The sequence below is a fragment of the Jaculus jaculus genome, chromosome 6 (assembly GCF_020740685.1).
Source record: "Jaculus jaculus isolate mJacJac1 chromosome 6, mJacJac1.mat.Y.cur, whole genome shotgun sequence".
NCBI lineage: Eukaryota > Metazoa > Chordata > Mammalia > Rodentia > Dipodidae > Jaculus > Jaculus jaculus.
Window position 1 is genome coordinate 76,455,273 of NC_059107.1, and position 17,371 is coordinate 76,472,643.

The 17,371-nt window shown below is 40.4% G+C and overlaps 1 protein-coding gene across 3 annotated transcripts in view; it reads right to left on the reverse strand.

Moving 5' to 3' along the window:
- Mtr (5-methyltetrahydrofolate-homocysteine methyltransferase) overlaps positions 1 to 17,371 on the reverse strand; it is a 161,761-nt gene that overhangs the window by 140,233 nt on the left and 4,157 nt on the right. The window lies entirely within an intron of this gene.

The following is a 17,371-nucleotide window of genomic DNA, read 5'->3' on the forward strand; positions in this document are numbered from 1 at the left end:
AGTAAATAAAGTGCTGTCAGAGATCAAGAAAGATACATAACGTCTACCCCTGGCCTCCACACATACACAAACACATGCACCTGCACACACGTGTGCCCACACAAACACACCACATATACATGCAAGAATAACTTTTTTAAAAATTGCTACTCATAAACTTTGTCATTCTCATAACAAGACCTCATACAAAAAAGATATTTACATAGCACAAACCTGCTAAGGAAGCACCAAATGAGAATAAAGGAAGGCTTAGTTAGTACAGTTCAGAGCTGAGGAAAAATTCAGTAACAATTCAAGTGACACAAGCCTAGGCCAGGCTATAAGAGGAAGTCCCCAAGGCTACAATAATTCTGTGAAGATGCTTCCTTCATAGAGAAATTTAACATGGAGAGCTGAAGACCATCAAGAATTACAAGCTGACCTTTAACATGGTGGCTTTACTATCAACTCACCCACCTACTGCCAGAATTGATAGTGGCTAGCAACCAGGGTTTTTCTCACTCACCTCTACTCTACTTACGAAATAAAAACTGGCTAACACTCAAACTCCTCAACTGTTCTGCTCCTTGACTTCTAATTCCTGGCACTGAAAAGGACGCACTTCCCACTCTTACGAATTTTACTTTCTGGATTCTAAAAACTACTAGAAGGTCACAAACAAGAGTGATTGGAGTCAATTCACAATGCTGAGCCTATTCTTGGGCTCATTTTTCCCCCCCGGACCTCCCTACTATTGCCAACATTTGATGTCTTACCTTTGCTTTCTTGAAACACTAAGCCCTTCTCATCCTCACTCTGCAAGTAATTTGGCCTAATCCTGACACAAAGGTCGGTTCTGTTAGAAGCACCTCATCTTCACCCTTTCTCCACCTAAAAATCCTCCTACAATATGACTCTAAATCACTGTCTCTGTACCTAAGAGACCACCACCATCGCAACAACTCCGACTCCCCCCATCTACACCAACCGCCAGCACCCAGAGATTCCCTAACATTTTGATGTGACTTCTTTTTCCACCATTCTCCAGAATTTACTTTCTCTAATCACCAATGACCTAATAATTGCTTAAAACATCCCAGCTCAAGACAATAGCTTTAAACTGTTGTTTCCCCACGTTTAAACAACTTCAACAGATCCTTACTGCCCATCAAGTTAAGACAAGTGTGGTAGTTTGAATATGTGTCCCTCATAGACTCAGGTATTTTTTTTTATTTCTATTTGTTTCTTAATTTTTTTTATTGACAGTTTACATGATTGTAAACAATATCCCATGGTAAGTACCTCCCTCCCCCAACTTTCCCCTTTGAAACTCCACTCTCTTTCATATCCCCTCTCCCTCCCAACCGGTCTTTTATTTTGATGTCATCATCTTTTCCTCCTAGTTATGATGGTCTTGTATTGGTAGTGTCATGCAGGGTGAGATCATGGATATCCAGACTATTTTATGTCTGGAGGAGCATGTTGTAAGGAGTCCTACCCTTCCTTTGGCTCGTACATTCTTTCCACCACCTCTTCCGCTATGAACCCTGAGCCTTGGAAGGCGTGATAGATATTTTAGTGCTGAGCACTCCTCTGTCACTTCTTCTCAGCACCATGGAACCTTCTGAGTCATCCCAAGATCACTGTCATCTGAAAAGAGAAACTTCTCTAACCAAAAGTGGGAGTAGCATTAATATATGGGTATAAACATTAAGAGAAATGCCTACTAGGCAGTTTGATGAGCATAGTATTTAGCCATACACCAGCAGACGTTACAACCCTAGGGTTCATGACCAACCCTGTTATAGGTTTTCAGTATCAGAGATGTATTGCCTCCCATGGAGCGGGCCTACAGTCAAATTGGAGGTGGGATGGGTTCCACCATAACAGACATGCCACTGTTGCATTCATTGGCTCATTTTGCCTGGTTGACCAAATATAAGGCTTGCAGTGTCCACTGTTGAGTATCTTCACTAGTGATTTCTCTCTCTCCCTTTGAACAGCATGCAGCATGGATTTTAATAGCTTTCTATCAGCTGGTCTACATGGAGGAGGTTTTCAGCTCAGTTCCAACAGGATTTTTCAGTGACCTTGCAGCCCAAGTATGTGGAGTCTTCAACAATAGGGTTTTACCATCTATTCTTGGTGGGGAACCAAGGGCCTCACCAATGGCCTTTAGTGTTCTGGGGCCATCAGAAACCTCCCTGGCCAACAACTCACTGGAAGGTATCCCATACCTGGCACTGAAAATTTCCTAGAAACAATCTATGGCTCCTGAGTGTTGTCCAAAACAGGTTTCCATTTGGCTTATTTATATCCTCTTAGATTTTGATTAGCCCTCCCTCTACCTTTCCTATACTCAATGTCTTCCCCTGACCTCACTTAGGCATTTTCACCCCAGTAATTTGTTCTTCTACTTACATATATACAACACTATCATATTAAGTCTTCCCCTCCCTTCCTTTCTATTCCCTTTATATCTCCTTTCTAGCTTGTAGGCCTCTGCTACTGAGTTTTATTCCTACTCACACAGATATCCAATCATTTGTAGCTAGGATCCACATATGAGAGAGAACATGTACCATTTGGCTTTCTGGACTTGGGTTACCTCACTTAGTATAATCCTTTCCAGGTCCATCCGTTTTCCTGCAAATTTCATAACTTCATTTTTCTTTACTGCTGGGTAGAACTCCATTGTATAAATGTGCCATATCTTCATTATCCACTCATCGGTAGAGGGACATCTAAACTGATTCTATTTCCTAGCTAGTGTGAATAGAGTGGCAATAAACATGGTTGAGCAAATATCTCTAAGGTAGTGAGACAAGTCCTTAGGATATATGCCTAACAGTGCTATAGCTGGGTCATATGGTAGATCTATTTTCAGCTGTCTTAGGAATCTCCACACTGATTTCCACAATGGCTGGACCAGATTGCATTCCCACCAACAGTGTAGAAGAGTCCCTCTTTGTCCACATCCTTGCCAGCATTTATGGTTATTTGTTTTCATGATGGTAGCCAATCTGACAGGAGATGGAATCTCAACTTAATTTTAATCTGCATTTCCCTGATGACTAGGGATGTAGAACTTGTGTTTTAGATGTTTATATGCCATTTCTATTTCTTCTTTTGAGAACTCTTTATTGAGTTTCATAGCCCATTAATTAAATAGGGCTGTTTGATTTCTTAATTTTCTTGAGTTCTTTGTATATCCTAGATATTTATCCTGTGTCAGTTGCATATCTGGCAAAAATTTTCTCCCATTCTGTAGGTTGCCTCTTTACTCTATTCACAGTGTCTTTTGCCATACAAAAGCTCTGTAATTTCATTAGGTCCCAAGCAGTTAATCTGAGATTTTATTGCCTGAGAAATTGGGGTTATATTCAGAAAGTCTTTGCCAAGACCAATATGTTGAAAGATTTCCCCTACTTTTTCCTTGAGCAGTTTCAGAGCTTCGAGTCTGATATTAATGTCTATGATCCATTTGGACATAATTCTTGTACATAGAGAGACAAAAGGATTTAATTTCATCCTTCTACAGATACATATCCAGTATTCCCAGCACCACTTGCTGAAGATGCTGTGTTTTCTCCAATGATTATTTTTGGAATTTTTGTTAAATATCAGGTGGCTATAGCTACCCAGACTTGCATCTAGGTCCTCTATTCTACTTCATTTATCTACATATCTGCTTTTGTGCCAGTACCATGCTGTATTTCTTACTATGGCTCTGTAGTATAGGTTAAAATCAGGTATGGTGATGCCACCAGCCTTATGTTTGTTGCTCAAAATAGTTTGAGATATTTCAGGTTTTTTGTGTTTCTGAATTAATTTTTAGATTATTTTTTCTATTTGCACGAAGAATGCCATTGCAATTTTGATGGGGATTGCATTAAATGTGTAGACTGCTTCTGGTAAGATTATCATTTTCACAATGTTGATTCTTCCTATCCAAGAACATGGGATCTTTCCATTTCCTGGTGACTTCTGCAGTTTCTCTCTTGGGTGTTTTAAAGTTTTCATTGTTATGCAGCAGAAGTGGCTAAAAGAATGTAAGAGCCAAAGAAAGGGTAGGACTCCTTACAACCTGCTCCTCCAGTCATGAAATGGCCTGGATATAAATGACCTCACAGTGCCTGACACTAACTACACAAGACCATCATAATAAGAGGAAAAGATCATGACATCAAAATAAAAGAGAGACTGATTGAGAGGTTGAGGGGATATGATGGACAGTGGAGTTTAAAGGGGAAAAGTGGGGGGAGGGAGGGAATTGCCATGGGATACTGTTTACAATTATGAGGTTGTCAATAACAAGATACAAAAGAAAATAAAATTTTTTTTTTTTTTTTTTTTTTTGGTTTTTTGAGGTAGGGTCTCACTCTGGTCCAGGCTGACCTGGAATTCACTCTGTAGTCTCAGGGTGACCTTGAACTCACAGCGATCCTCCTACCTCTGCCTCCCGAGTGCTGGGATTAAAGGCGTGCGCTACCACGCCCGGCTGAAAATAAAAATTTTTTAAAAAGTTTTCATTGTAGAGATTCTTCACTTTCTTGGTTAGGTTTACACCAAGGTACTTTATTATTTTTTTGATGCAATTGTGAATGGGAGTGATTCTCTTGATTTCATCCTCTGAGTGTTTGTTATTAGCATATAGAAAAGATACTGATTTCTGTGTGTTTATTTTGTAACCCGCTACATGGCTATAGGTATTTATCAACTCTAACAGTTTGCTGGTAGTCTTTCGGGTCCTTTATGTATAAAATCATGTCACCTGCAAATAATGATAACTTGACCAATTCCTTTCCAATTTGTATCCCTTTTATTTATGTCACTTGCCTTATTGCTATGCCTAAGACTTCCAGTACTATATTAAATAAAAGTGATGACAGTGGACTCCATTGTCTTGTTCATGATTTCAGTGGAAAAGCTTCAAGTTTTTCTCCATTTAGGATTATATTGGCTGTAGGCTTGTCATAACTAGTTTGTATTATCTTGAGATATGTTCCTTCTATTCCCTGTCTCTGTAGGACTTTTATCATGAAGGGATGTTGGATTTTTTCGAATGCTTTTTCTGCATCTAATGAGATGATCATGTGATTTTTGTCCTTCAGTCCATTTATATAATGTATTACATCTATCAATTTACATATGTTGAACCATCCCTGCATCTCTGGGATAAAGCCAACTTGGTCAGGATGAATGATCTTTCTGATATATTATTATATTCTGTTTGCCAATATTTTGTTGAAAATTTTTACATTTATGTTCATGAGGGAGATTGGTCTGTAATTTTCTTTTCTTTTCTTTTCTTTTTTTCTTTTTTGGTCTATCTTTGCCTGGCTTGGGTATCAGGGTGATGCTGGCTTCATAGAAGGAGTTTGGTACAATGCCTGCTTTTTCTATTTTATGGAAAAGCTTAAGAAGCATTGGTGTTAATTCTTCCATGAAGGTCTGGTAAAGTTCACCAGTGAATCCATCTTGGCCTGTACTCTTTTTAGTTGGGAGGTTTTTGATAACTGTTTGGACCTCCATACTTGTTATAGGTCTATTTAAGTGGTTAATCTCATCTTGATTTAATTTAGGAAGGTCATATAAATCAAGGAAATCATCCATTTCTTTCAGATTCAAACTTTGTGGCATATATACCCTTATAGTATGTCCCTATGTTTTTTTGAATTTCTCTGGTATCTCTTATGAGAGTGCCTTTTTCATCTCTAATTTTATTAATTTGTGTCTCTTCTCTCTTTCTTTTGGTCAGATTTGCTAAGGACTTAACAATCTGTTTATCCTTTCAAAGAACCAATTCTTTGTTTCATTGATTCTTTAGAGGTTTTTTTTTGTTGTTGTTGTTCCTATTTCATTAATACCTACTCTAATCTTTAGTATTTCTTTCTGTCTACTGATTTTCAGTTTGCCTTCTTCTTTTTCCAAGGCTTTAAGGTAAAGCATTAAGTTGTTTACAAACTTTCTAATTTCTTAATATAGGCACTTAAAGCTATAAATTTCCCTCTTAGGACTGCCTTCATTGTGTCCCAAAGGTTTTGGGATGTTGTGTTCTCATTATCATCTGACTCTAGGCATTTTTTTATTTCCTTAATGATTTATTCATTGACCCACTCATCATTTAGCAGTGTATTGTTAGTTTCTATGATTTTGTGTATACTCTATACCTTTTCTTGCTATTGATTTGTAGTTTGATCCTCCTAATGTGATCAGAGAGAGTACAAGAAATTATTTCAATTTTCCAATATTTGTTATGATTTGTATCCTAATACATGGTCTATTTTAGAGAACATTCCATATGCTGCTGAAAAGAATGTATAATCTGCAGCATTTGCATGAAATGACCTGTATATACCTGTTAGGTCCATTTGTCACATGATCTCATTTAATCCAGAGGAATCTCTGTTTATTTTTTGCCCAATGACCTGTCAATTCATTAGAGTGAGGTGTTGAAGTTACCCACTGCAACTGTGTTTGGGGTGATCTGGGACTTTAGTTCTAACAGCGTTTGTTTGATGAAGTTGGGAGCCCCCATATTAGGTACATATATGTTTAGGATTCTATTTGTCTTCAAATATTCCTTTAGCTTGCTTTTGTGTGCCATGTCCTTATTTCTCCATCTATTTGAATGGATACCTTTGCAGGATAAAGTAATCTTGGTTGACAGTTGTTGACTTTCATAACTTGGAATACATCATTCCAAACCCTTCTGGCTTTTAATGTTTGTGTTGAGTGATCTGCTGTAATCCTAATGGGCTTGCTTTTGTATGTGACTTAATTTTTCTCTTTAACTACTTTCTGTATGTATGTGTATATACGTGTGTGTGTGTGTGTGTGTGTGTGTGTGTGTGTGTGTGTGTATTTTTTTTTTTTTTTTTTTGGTTTGGCAGTTTGGTCATTTGGTGAGGAGAGGTTCTTTGCAGGTTTTGTCTGGCTGGTGTTCTAAAGACTTCCTCTATCTGCACTGGCATCTCTTTTCCAATTTGGGGATGTTTTCTTCTATGATTTTATTGAAAACGCCTACTATGCCTTTGGAGTAAAATTCTTCTCCTTCTACTATACACTGAATTCTTATGTTTGATCTTTTCACAGTGTCCCAAATATCTTGAAATTCTCATTCATACTGTCCTATTAGTTTGTCTTTCGCTTTGTTTCACTGTATTATGTCTTTCACCTGGTCCTATAGTTTAGATATTCTATGCTCTCCTTCATCCATTCTACTGGTGAGATTTTTCTACAGATTTTATTATTTCATTGACTATGTTCTTCATTGCTAATAATTCTGACTGGTTTTTCTTTGTTATTTCTATTCCCTTATTTATGTCCTGTATTGACTTCCTGATTTCATTAAATTGGTTTCCTGTGTCTTCTTTTATTTCTTTGAATATATTTATAATCATTCTTTTGGAATCTTTCTCAGGCATTTCCTCTAAACCAGTCTCACTAGAGGTCATTTCTGATGTACTAATACTTTTTGGTGGGTTTATACTGTCTTGATTTTTTTGTGTTTCTTGTGTTATAATGTACATATTTTTGTATCTTGGATTAATTTAATATTTAGATTTTCTAATTATCTGCAGTATTATTAGATGTATTAACCAATCTGCTGTTGTATATCTTCAGGGTAGGAGCTTAAGGTACTAGCTGTGGTTCTTAAGATTTTCAGAGTATCGGCCAGTAAGTTAAAAAGGAGACATACAGGGAAGAGAAAGGAAGGGAGGAGGATACTTAGTAGGTTGATATTTGTATATATGTAATTACAATGATTGTAATGGGGAGGTAATATGATGGAGAATGGAATTTCAAATGGGAAAGTGTGGGGGTGGGGAGGGAGGGAATTACCATGGGATATATTTTATAATCATGGAAAATGTTAATAAAAATTTTAAAAAAAAAGATTTTCAGAGTATTTACAAAAGTGACCCTTGTTGTTAGGTTTGCCTGCTATGAAGAGTATTCAAGTAGGCTGAGTGGAACCAAATACAGGCAGATTCTAAAATTTAACTAAACAATGTACACATTCAATGACAAACAGCACAGAGTATTCATGCAAGAGTAGGTATTATAATAATCAGATCCTCTAACAAAGTCACAGTCCCTTAGGGTACATGTTGCCCCACACCCTTAATCCTGTCAACTAAGAGGCTAAGACTTCTGGTCTGTTGAGGGTTCCAAGTCAGTTTGTGACCAAGTGAGACCCTTTCCTACCATATGACAGAAGAAGAAACAAAGGCACTATAACTCAGGAAGCACCAAATGACAAGCCCAAAATATAACTTACTTAAGAATGGCAAATCCAACCATCCATCAGATTTAACATATAACTTATTCTGACATGGAAGGAACCATTAGTACTTCCCATTCAAGGCTATACATCAGGCTTATTTGGCAGTTACTGACCTGGTGTAATCCCAGTTACCTTTAGGAATGGTTTTGGTCTCAGTTATGCTGCACTCCTGCTTGGGTCCCTCTTTGCTGCACCATGTGCTCAAGTAGGCTGGCTGGGTTGCTAGTTCGCTGCTCTGATCACCTGTGCCAGGGGCTGTGTAGGTAAGCTCCTTTACCCAGGTCTCTAGTGCTTGCAGGCGCTTGTGCTGGCGGTGGGGGAGGGGAGGCTGTGGATGGTGGCTGAAGGTCTCCCACTGGTCCTCAAGATCCTCTTCCTCATAATCTGCTCCTTAGTTGGTCCCTGCTCTTCTCCCTTCAGGTTTCTTCAGTTTGCAAGGAGCTACGTTGTGAGTGGATAATCCCCTCACCTGGCTTTTCCTGTGGCTCAAGCCAAGCTTTGCAGCTGTGGCCACATGGACCTGGTGCTGCTGCTGCTGGAGCCATTTCTGCCTGCTTCTATAGGCTCTACGTGCTCTGGATCTCTCCTACTTCTCTGCTGCAGGTGATAACTTCTTATACTTCTCACTTTTTAGTAGAAGAGTGTGCTTTGCTGGGTTTCTTTTGGGCTTTTTCTCCCCTAGGCTGCTTTGGCATGGTTCCTATACTGCCATCTTAACCAGAAGTTGACTCAGGTATTTTTTTAATTTTTTTTGTTAATTTTGTATTTATTTATTTCAGAGTGACAGAGAGAGAAAGAGGCAGATAGAGAGAGAGAGAGGGAGAGAGAATGGGCGCACCAGGGCTTCCAACCACTGCAAATGAACTCCCGACACATGCACCCCTTTGTGCATCTGGCTAATGTGGGTCCTGGGGAATCCAGCCTCGAACCAGGGTCCTTAGGCTTCGCAGGCAAGCACTTAACCGCTAAGCCATCTCTCCAGGCCTGACTCAGGTATTTTTATTAAACTTGTAACTTGGACCTCAAGCTATCTGACTGGAGGAGGTGTCACTGGGGGCAGATCCTGAGGTCCAGCCCTTAGGTGAGTTTGGGGGTGGATCTGATTGCAAGCCCAAAGGTATATAAAGCAGTCTGAGCTCTGACAGGGACCCTGGTACTTGCTGCTTTTTGTTTTTACTGGCTTTTTGGTTATTTCTCTGTGCTTGGATGTATAGAAGCATCTTCTTCAATCATTGATGCCCCCCCCCCATGAATAAGCTTGAAATAAGTCCCTTCCTCCCATAAACTGTGTCTGTTTGAAAGTTCATCCCAACAATATGAAACTGACTATAAGTTACTCAAAATAGACCACTATGTCACCAATCTATATTGTCAACATTCTCTTCTGTGTTCCCTGAAAGGAGAAAAAGGCTCAACTTGAATGGAGCTGGTTCTACGTTCACAAGCTCCTTTGAGGAAAAAGACTGTCTAAACTAATTCGTCTCTATCCTCAACACCAAGAAGAATACCTGGCGCCTAAATGTTCACTACATATTCCTTAATGAAATGGCAGGGCTGGGGAGATACTTCAGTTAGGAAGCATGAGGACCTGAGTTTGATCCTCAGGTCCCATACCAAAAAACAAGATGTAACAGTGAGATCCTACCTCAAAAAACAGGATGTAGTGGCATGTGCCTGTAATCCCAATGCAAGAGGAAAAGACAGGTAGACCCCTGGATATCCCTAGTCAGTTAGTTTTGTCTGATTGTCAAGTCCCAAGCCAGTGAGAAACCCTGCCTCAAAAAGAGAGACAGTATTTAAGGTTGCCCTCTGGCCTCCACATGCACACACACAAACAACATGCACACTTAGAAATGACAAAGTGAGGGACAAGAAAGAACAAGCAAAAGGTTATTTCAAACCTAAATCAGGGCTGGAGAAATGGCTCAGTGGTTAAAGGCACTTGTTTGCAAAGCCTGATGGCCCAGGTTTAATTCCCCAGTACCCATGTAAAACCAGATATACGAAGTGGCACATGCATCTGGAGTTCATTTGCAGTGGCAGGAGACCCTGGTGTGCCATATTCACTCTGTCTGCCTTTTTCTCTCTCCCAAATAAATAAATAAAAACCTAAATCAGAAATGGAAGAACAGCTGTAATGTGGCACTTAAAATCCTTACTGACCAGAGTCTTAGGCAAACAATGCAAGAAACAGGGACCACATGGTAGCCACAGAGCTATTCTTTTTTCATAGCTCAGGATGGCCTCCAACTTGAATCCCTCTGCTTCAGCCTCCTTTGTGCTAGGATTACAGTTGTGTACCACTAACTCACTATGTAGCTAAGGATGCCCTTAACTTCCTGGTCCTACTGCCTCCAATTCCCAAATGCTAATGTGCCACTGTGCCTGTCTGTGTTCACTGAACTTACAGGAAAGAAAACACTTCCCAACAAAGGAACAAAGATCTAGTGGCACAACCAGGAATACTTCAAGTACCAAAGCAAATCAATACATAGAAAAGGCAGGGCTGAATGAGGCATGTCTAATTGATAGGCTATGGCTCAGTTGTTTTAGACTATAAGCAAATTCAAGTGTTACATTGATTTGGCCAACTCACAATGCAAATGTTTATCAGTACTGTGACTTGATTAAAGATGGCAGGGTTTAACTGGGTGTGGTGGTGCACGCCTTTAATCCCAGGACTCAGGAGGCAGAGGTAGGAGACCACCATGAGTTCAAGGTCACCCTGAGACTACAGAGTGAATTCCAGGTCAGCCTGGGCTAGAGTGAGACCCTACCTCGAAAAACCAAAAAAAAATAAAATAAATAAAATAAAATAAAGATGGCAGGGTGAGAAAAATTAAATAACCTGGGTTTTATTCTCAGATTCCCTAAGTAGCTAGAAGGTCTTGGGTCAGACTTCTCTTGTTCTGCAAACAGGGGAAACTTAAGGCCTGCCCTCATCATCAGAACTTAATAATAAAAGGAGAGCATGTCATAAGAGTTGAACTGGGCATGGTAACACATGCCTTTAATCTCAGCACTCAGAAGGCAGAGGTAGGAGAGTAACCATGAGTTCAAGGACACCCTGAGACTACATAGTGAATTGAGCCTGGGCTAGAATGAGACCCTACCTAAAAAAAAAAAAAAAAAAAAAAAAAAAAACAACCTTGTACTAGAGTCACATAAGTCATTAAATGAGACATCTGTGCATGGTTTATAGTAAACACCTGGTAAATGTGATTGTGACAGCTCCTCCTAGCTGTCATAATCACATAAGATGGAAGCGCTAAAGATTTCTATATATTACAAAGTCAAAAGCTGTGGGGAAAAAAACAAAACAACAATTATACAAAGCCCAAAGCTCTCATACTTCAAGTTAAGGCAGGAGTAACAAGGTATTCAGGCCAGGCGTACTGGCACTCCCCTTTAATCCGAGCACTCAGGAGGCAGATGTAGGAGGATCACCATGAGTGAAAGGACAGCATGGAACTACATAGTGAATTCCATGTAAGCCTGAGCTAGAGCAAGACCCTACATTGGGGGAGGGAGGGGAAGTATTCAAACATTCCAGGAAAAAAAAAATGCAACCTTTTCCATAGACAATGAAATATGGCCTGTGACATCTGCCACATAGTAAGTCAATATCAAAATATCAATCAATATTATTTACACATCTTTTTCCTTGTATCTCATCCACACAGCAAATACATACATACATTTAGTAAATCTGTGGAGAGTGCTTCACTCCACCTCCCACTAGAGCATGTACATAGGGTCCCTACTGTACACGTTTTAATCTGCAAATAAAAACTTGGGCTTTGGACTTTAGGATACTTCATTCTATATCATAAAAATATCCCAGTTGTCACACACACAAATAGTGAGATTGTATTTGTTGAATCACAACATAAAACATGATGAAAGATTTTTATTTATTTTTTTTTTTTAAATTTTATTTATTTATTTATTTGAGAGCAACAGCCACAGAGAGAAAGACAGATAGAGGGAGAGAGAGAGAATGGGCGCGCCAGGGCTTCCAGCCTCTGCAAACGAACTCCAGACGCGTGCGCCCCCTTGTGCATCTGGCTAACGTGGGACCTGGGGAACTGAGCCTCGAACCGGGGTCCTTAGGCTTCACAGGCAAGCGCTTAACCGCTAAGCCATCTCTCCAGCCCAAGATTTTTAAAAATAAAGTAAGAGGCTTGTCCATTTTTGGAAATCCCTACTGCTGCATAGGAGGAACTTTGCCCTCTGTCCTTCTCAAGTTCTATCCATCATCTCTCTAAACTGAAGTCTTTCTAAACTTGTTTTACAATTGATGTGAAAAACTTCTATGACTTTGAATAGAAAGGTACTTCTTAAATCTCAAAAATCCAAGCTCTAAGGTACATGTGTGTCTGTGCTAGGGATTGAATCCTTATGCATGATAAACACACACTACTACTGAGCTACATGACTAGCACCCTTTAATTTGTACATGTGTACACATGTTCATGTGTGTGGATGTGCATGCAAGCAGGTACACATTCATGTGGTGATGCAAATTAGTAAACAATTAAAACTAGAAACTGGGCAAAAGATATAAATATTGTCAAGAGAAATGAAGGCTAAGCATGGTAGCTTATACGTAATCTGAGCACTTAGGTGGAGCCAGAAGGATCAGTTCAATAGCAAGGTTGAGACCAGCCTGAGCTATATGAGACTCTGACTCAAAAAGGGTGGTGGTGCTGCAGGGGGTACAGTTAACTAAAACTAAAGATGTGTGAAAAAGCCACATGGAAACCTACTTATACACATATCTATAACTTATCATCTTTTAAGTTTGAACACAAGTACTTTGTACGGATGTATAATGCTGCTCCCAGAAGCCAAAGGTTATTACAGAAAATCCTAGTGCCAGGGACAGAACAGCTTCCAGTGAGTTGGGCATGGAGGCCCCTAAGACCCCCAAAACAATACAAGCTATTGCCACTACTCTTGGTAGGCCACCAGAACTAGAAGGGAAGACTTTATTGCAGAAAATACCACTTGTTTTGGTTGCAGGACACTGAGAAATCTAGTTGGAACTGAGCTAGAAGCCTTTTCCCTGCTAGCTAGCTGTCACAGTGCTGGAAGATGCTATAGCTGCAGGGGATAAAAGTTATCAACAATCTTACCCAGTGGTGGTCTTACCTAAGAGGGGCACAACCCACCAGCCAAGCAAAATGTACCCACTAATACAAGAGTAGTATGATTGTTATGGTATTATCATCTGCTTTCTGATTGGATTTGAGGCCCACTCCATGGGACAGAATTCATGCCTGATACTGAAAATCTAGTCAAAAGCCTATAAAGGCTGCACAGATTATATGTCCTAGGAGGGAAATGACTACTTTTTGTCAAAAATTGATATTTGTGCCAATCAAATTTCCCTCTAAATATTTATGTTGTAGATAGTAACATACTGCTGTGATCTCTGGTAAGAGAAATTTCATTTTGCAGTTGGTGGTGATTATTGGAGAGACTCAAGACTCATCAAAATAATAGCTTTTCCCCAAGATGTCCCAAAAGAACAAGGAAGCTCCCACCCCTCCCAAAGGGGAAGCCACAGCAAAGGCTCTGACAGCCAAGAAGATCACCCTGAAAGGTGTCCACAGGCACAAAAAGAAAAAGATCCGCACGTCACCCACCTCCCAGAGACCCTGCACCTCTGGAGGCAGCCTAAATACCCTGGGAAGAACACCCCCAGGAGAAACAAGCTTGCCCACTGTGCATCAGCAAGTTCCCCGACCACCGAGTCAGCCATGAAGAAGAAAGAAGACAACCACACACTGGTGTTCACTGTGGACGTCAAGGTTAACAAGTACCAGGTCAAACAGGCTGAGAAGGGCTGGAGAGATGGCTTAGCGGTTAAACGCTTGCCTGAGAAGCCTAAGGACCCCGGTTCAAGGCTCGATTCCCCAGGACCCACGTTAGCCAGATGCACAAGGGGGCACACGCGCCTGGAGTTCATTTGCAGAGGCCCTGGCGCGCCCATTCTCTCCCCCTCTCTCTCTCTCTCTCTCTCTCTCTCTCTCTCTCTCTCTCTCTCTCTCTCTCTCTGTCGCTCTCAAATAAATAAATAAAAATTAAAACAAAACAGACTGAGAAGAAGCTCATGGCATTGATGTGATCAAGGTCACTACCCTGATCAGGCCTGGTGGAGACAAGAAGGCACATGTTCAGCTGGCTCCCGATAATGATGCTTTGGATGTCGCCAACAAAACTGGGATCATCTAAACTGGATTCAGCTGGTTAATTCTAAACACCTTTTTTTCACTATAAAAAAAAATATTGAGAATATAACTGTACTGTAGAGTGCCCAGTGTTAAATATCTCTATCATCCAATCCAAGTTAAAGGAACATCGTGGAAGAGGGGACAATAATAAGGTTTTAAAAGGACGGGAAGAAAACTGAACAAAGAGATGCTCATGAGCTACTAGAGATGTAAATTAGAACAAGATAATACCAAATTATGATTTACTTTTAAGAGACATGCAGTACTTGGAATAGTAGATACTGCCAATGATAATCTGACCCTCCATACATGCGTGCTGGAATGGAGATAGCTACAGCAATTCTGGAGAGCCGCCTAATAGGACTCAGTTCAATTAAGCATGCAAAAACAGTTGCAATTTCACTCCTAGATTTTTTTTCTAAAGAAGTCTTACTAAAATCCCTACAAGAAGGCTGGAGAGACATATGGATCAGTGGTTAAGGTACATGCCTGCAAAGACTAAGGATCTAGGTTCGATTGCCCAGTACCCACGTAAGCCAGATGCACAAGGTGGCACATGCTTCTGGAGTTCGTTTGCAGTGGCTAGAGGCCCTAGCATGCCCATATTCTGTCTCTGTCTCTCTCTCCCTCTCCCTCCCTCCTTCCCTCCCCCCTCCCTCTCTCTCTCCCCCTGTCTTTCTCTCTCAACATTCTCAAATAATACTTTAAAAAATAAATAAAAATAAAATCCCTAAAAAATGCAGAGATAATAGCAGGAGTAGAAAGGTGAAAGCAAACTTAGGAATATCTAAGTAAATAAAATATAATGAACACTCACAGGAGGAATACTACATGTCAATAACCAGATATACCACAATAATGTAGCTGATCTTTAAGGATGAAATTCTGAATGAAAATGTTAGAAATAATTAACTATCAACATTCTTGCAAATTTCACTCTTGTAAAACAGTTCACAACTTGCCATAAGCAATCCTACCCCAACATATACAAAATTTGTGCTCATGTTTCTTGAGACTGCAAGTTTGCTGAGACATATAGGTACATTTGCAAATATATGGATATATGTGAAAGTCTATAGAAACAAGAGAACTGTAAAAAGGAAACACAGGGGCTGGAGAGATGGTTTAGTGGTTAAGGCACTTGCCTGCAAAGCCAAAGAACCTTGGTTCAATTCCCCAGGACCCATGTAAGCCAGATGCACAAGGTTGTACATGCATCTGGAGTTTGTTTGCAGTGGCTGAAAGACCTAGAGCACCTATTCTTTCTCTCTTTCTCCCTCTCTCAAATAAATATTTTTTTTAAAAAAAAAAAAAGGAAATGCAGATAAAATGGTACACATAATAAAATAAATGAGTGGCAATTGAATACAAAACTCTGCAGCCAGGCTGAAGAGATGGCTTAGCAGTTAAGGCACTTGCCTGTGAAGCCTAAGTAAGAAACAATGTTTGACTTTCTAGATTCCACATAAGCCAGACACACAAGGTAACACAAGCACACACGGTTGCACATGCACACAAGATGGCACACGCATCACTTGCAGTGGGTGAAGGCCCTGGTGTGCCAGTTCTCTCTCACACACACACACTCATAAAACAATACAAAAAATTACAAAAAAACAAATAAATAAAGCCAGGTATGGTGACACACACCTTTAATACCAACACTTGGGAGGCAGAGGTAGGAGGATCACCATGAGTTCAAGGCCACCCTGAAACTACACAGTGAATTCCAGGTCAGCCTACGGTAGAGTGAGACCCTACCTCGGAAAAAAAAAAAAAAAATCTGCAGCCACGCCCAGCATGGTAGTGCACGCCTGTAATTCCAGCACTTGGGAGGCAGAGGTAGGCAGACTGCTGTGAGTTCTAGCCACCCTGAGAATACATACTGACCTCCCAGTCAGCCTGGGCTATAAGAGGCCTTGTCTCCAAGGGGAGAAAAAAAAGTAATTGCTTCTACATTACCCAGATGCTTGTTTCCTATTTAGAGAACCTAAAATGTCTTCCTCTAGAAACCTTGGTGTAAATGCCATTTAGTCCCTCAGCTTTTCCAGTAGGAAATTATCTTTCACGGGCTTCAAATTGCCATCCCAATTCCCTGTTTCTAATTATCATCAGAACCTTCTTTTAAAAGTCTGAGCCAGGTGTGGTGGCACAAGCCTTTAATCCTAGCACTCAGGAGGATCACCATGAGTTCAAGGCCACCCCCAACACAGTGAATTCCAGGTCAGCCTGGGTTAGAGCGAGACGCTACCTCGAAAAAAAATAATAATAAATAAAAGTAAGTCTGAGCCGGGTGTGGTAGTACACGCCTTTAATCCTAGCCATCCAAAGGCAGAGGTAGGAGGATTGCTGTGAGTTCGAGGACACCCTGAGAATAGTGAATTCCAGGTCATCCAGAGCTACAGTGAGACACTACCTTGAAAAAACAAAAACAAAAATAAAGTAAGTCTGAGTCTCAGCCTCCACCAGGCATTCGGGCTCACACCTTTAATCCCAGCACTTGAGAGGTTTGAAGTAAGAGGATCTCTGTGAGTTTGGCCCCAGCCTGGGGTTACAGAGTGAGTTCCAGGCAAGCCTAGCATAGAGTGACCCTACATTAAAAATAAAGTAATCCAGCCGGGCGTGGTGGCACACGCCTTTAATCCCAGCACTCAGAGACAGAGGTAGGAGGATCACAGTGAGTTTAAGGTCACCCTGAGAATGTAGAGTGAACTCCAGGGCAGCCTGGGCTAGAGTGAGACCCTACCTCGAAAAACCAAAATAGAAAAAAATAAAATAATCCTCCCATGACTTGTTACTATAAAGGGAAATAATACTGAAAGAAATTAAAAAAAGAAAAAAAGACTGAACACAAGTGACT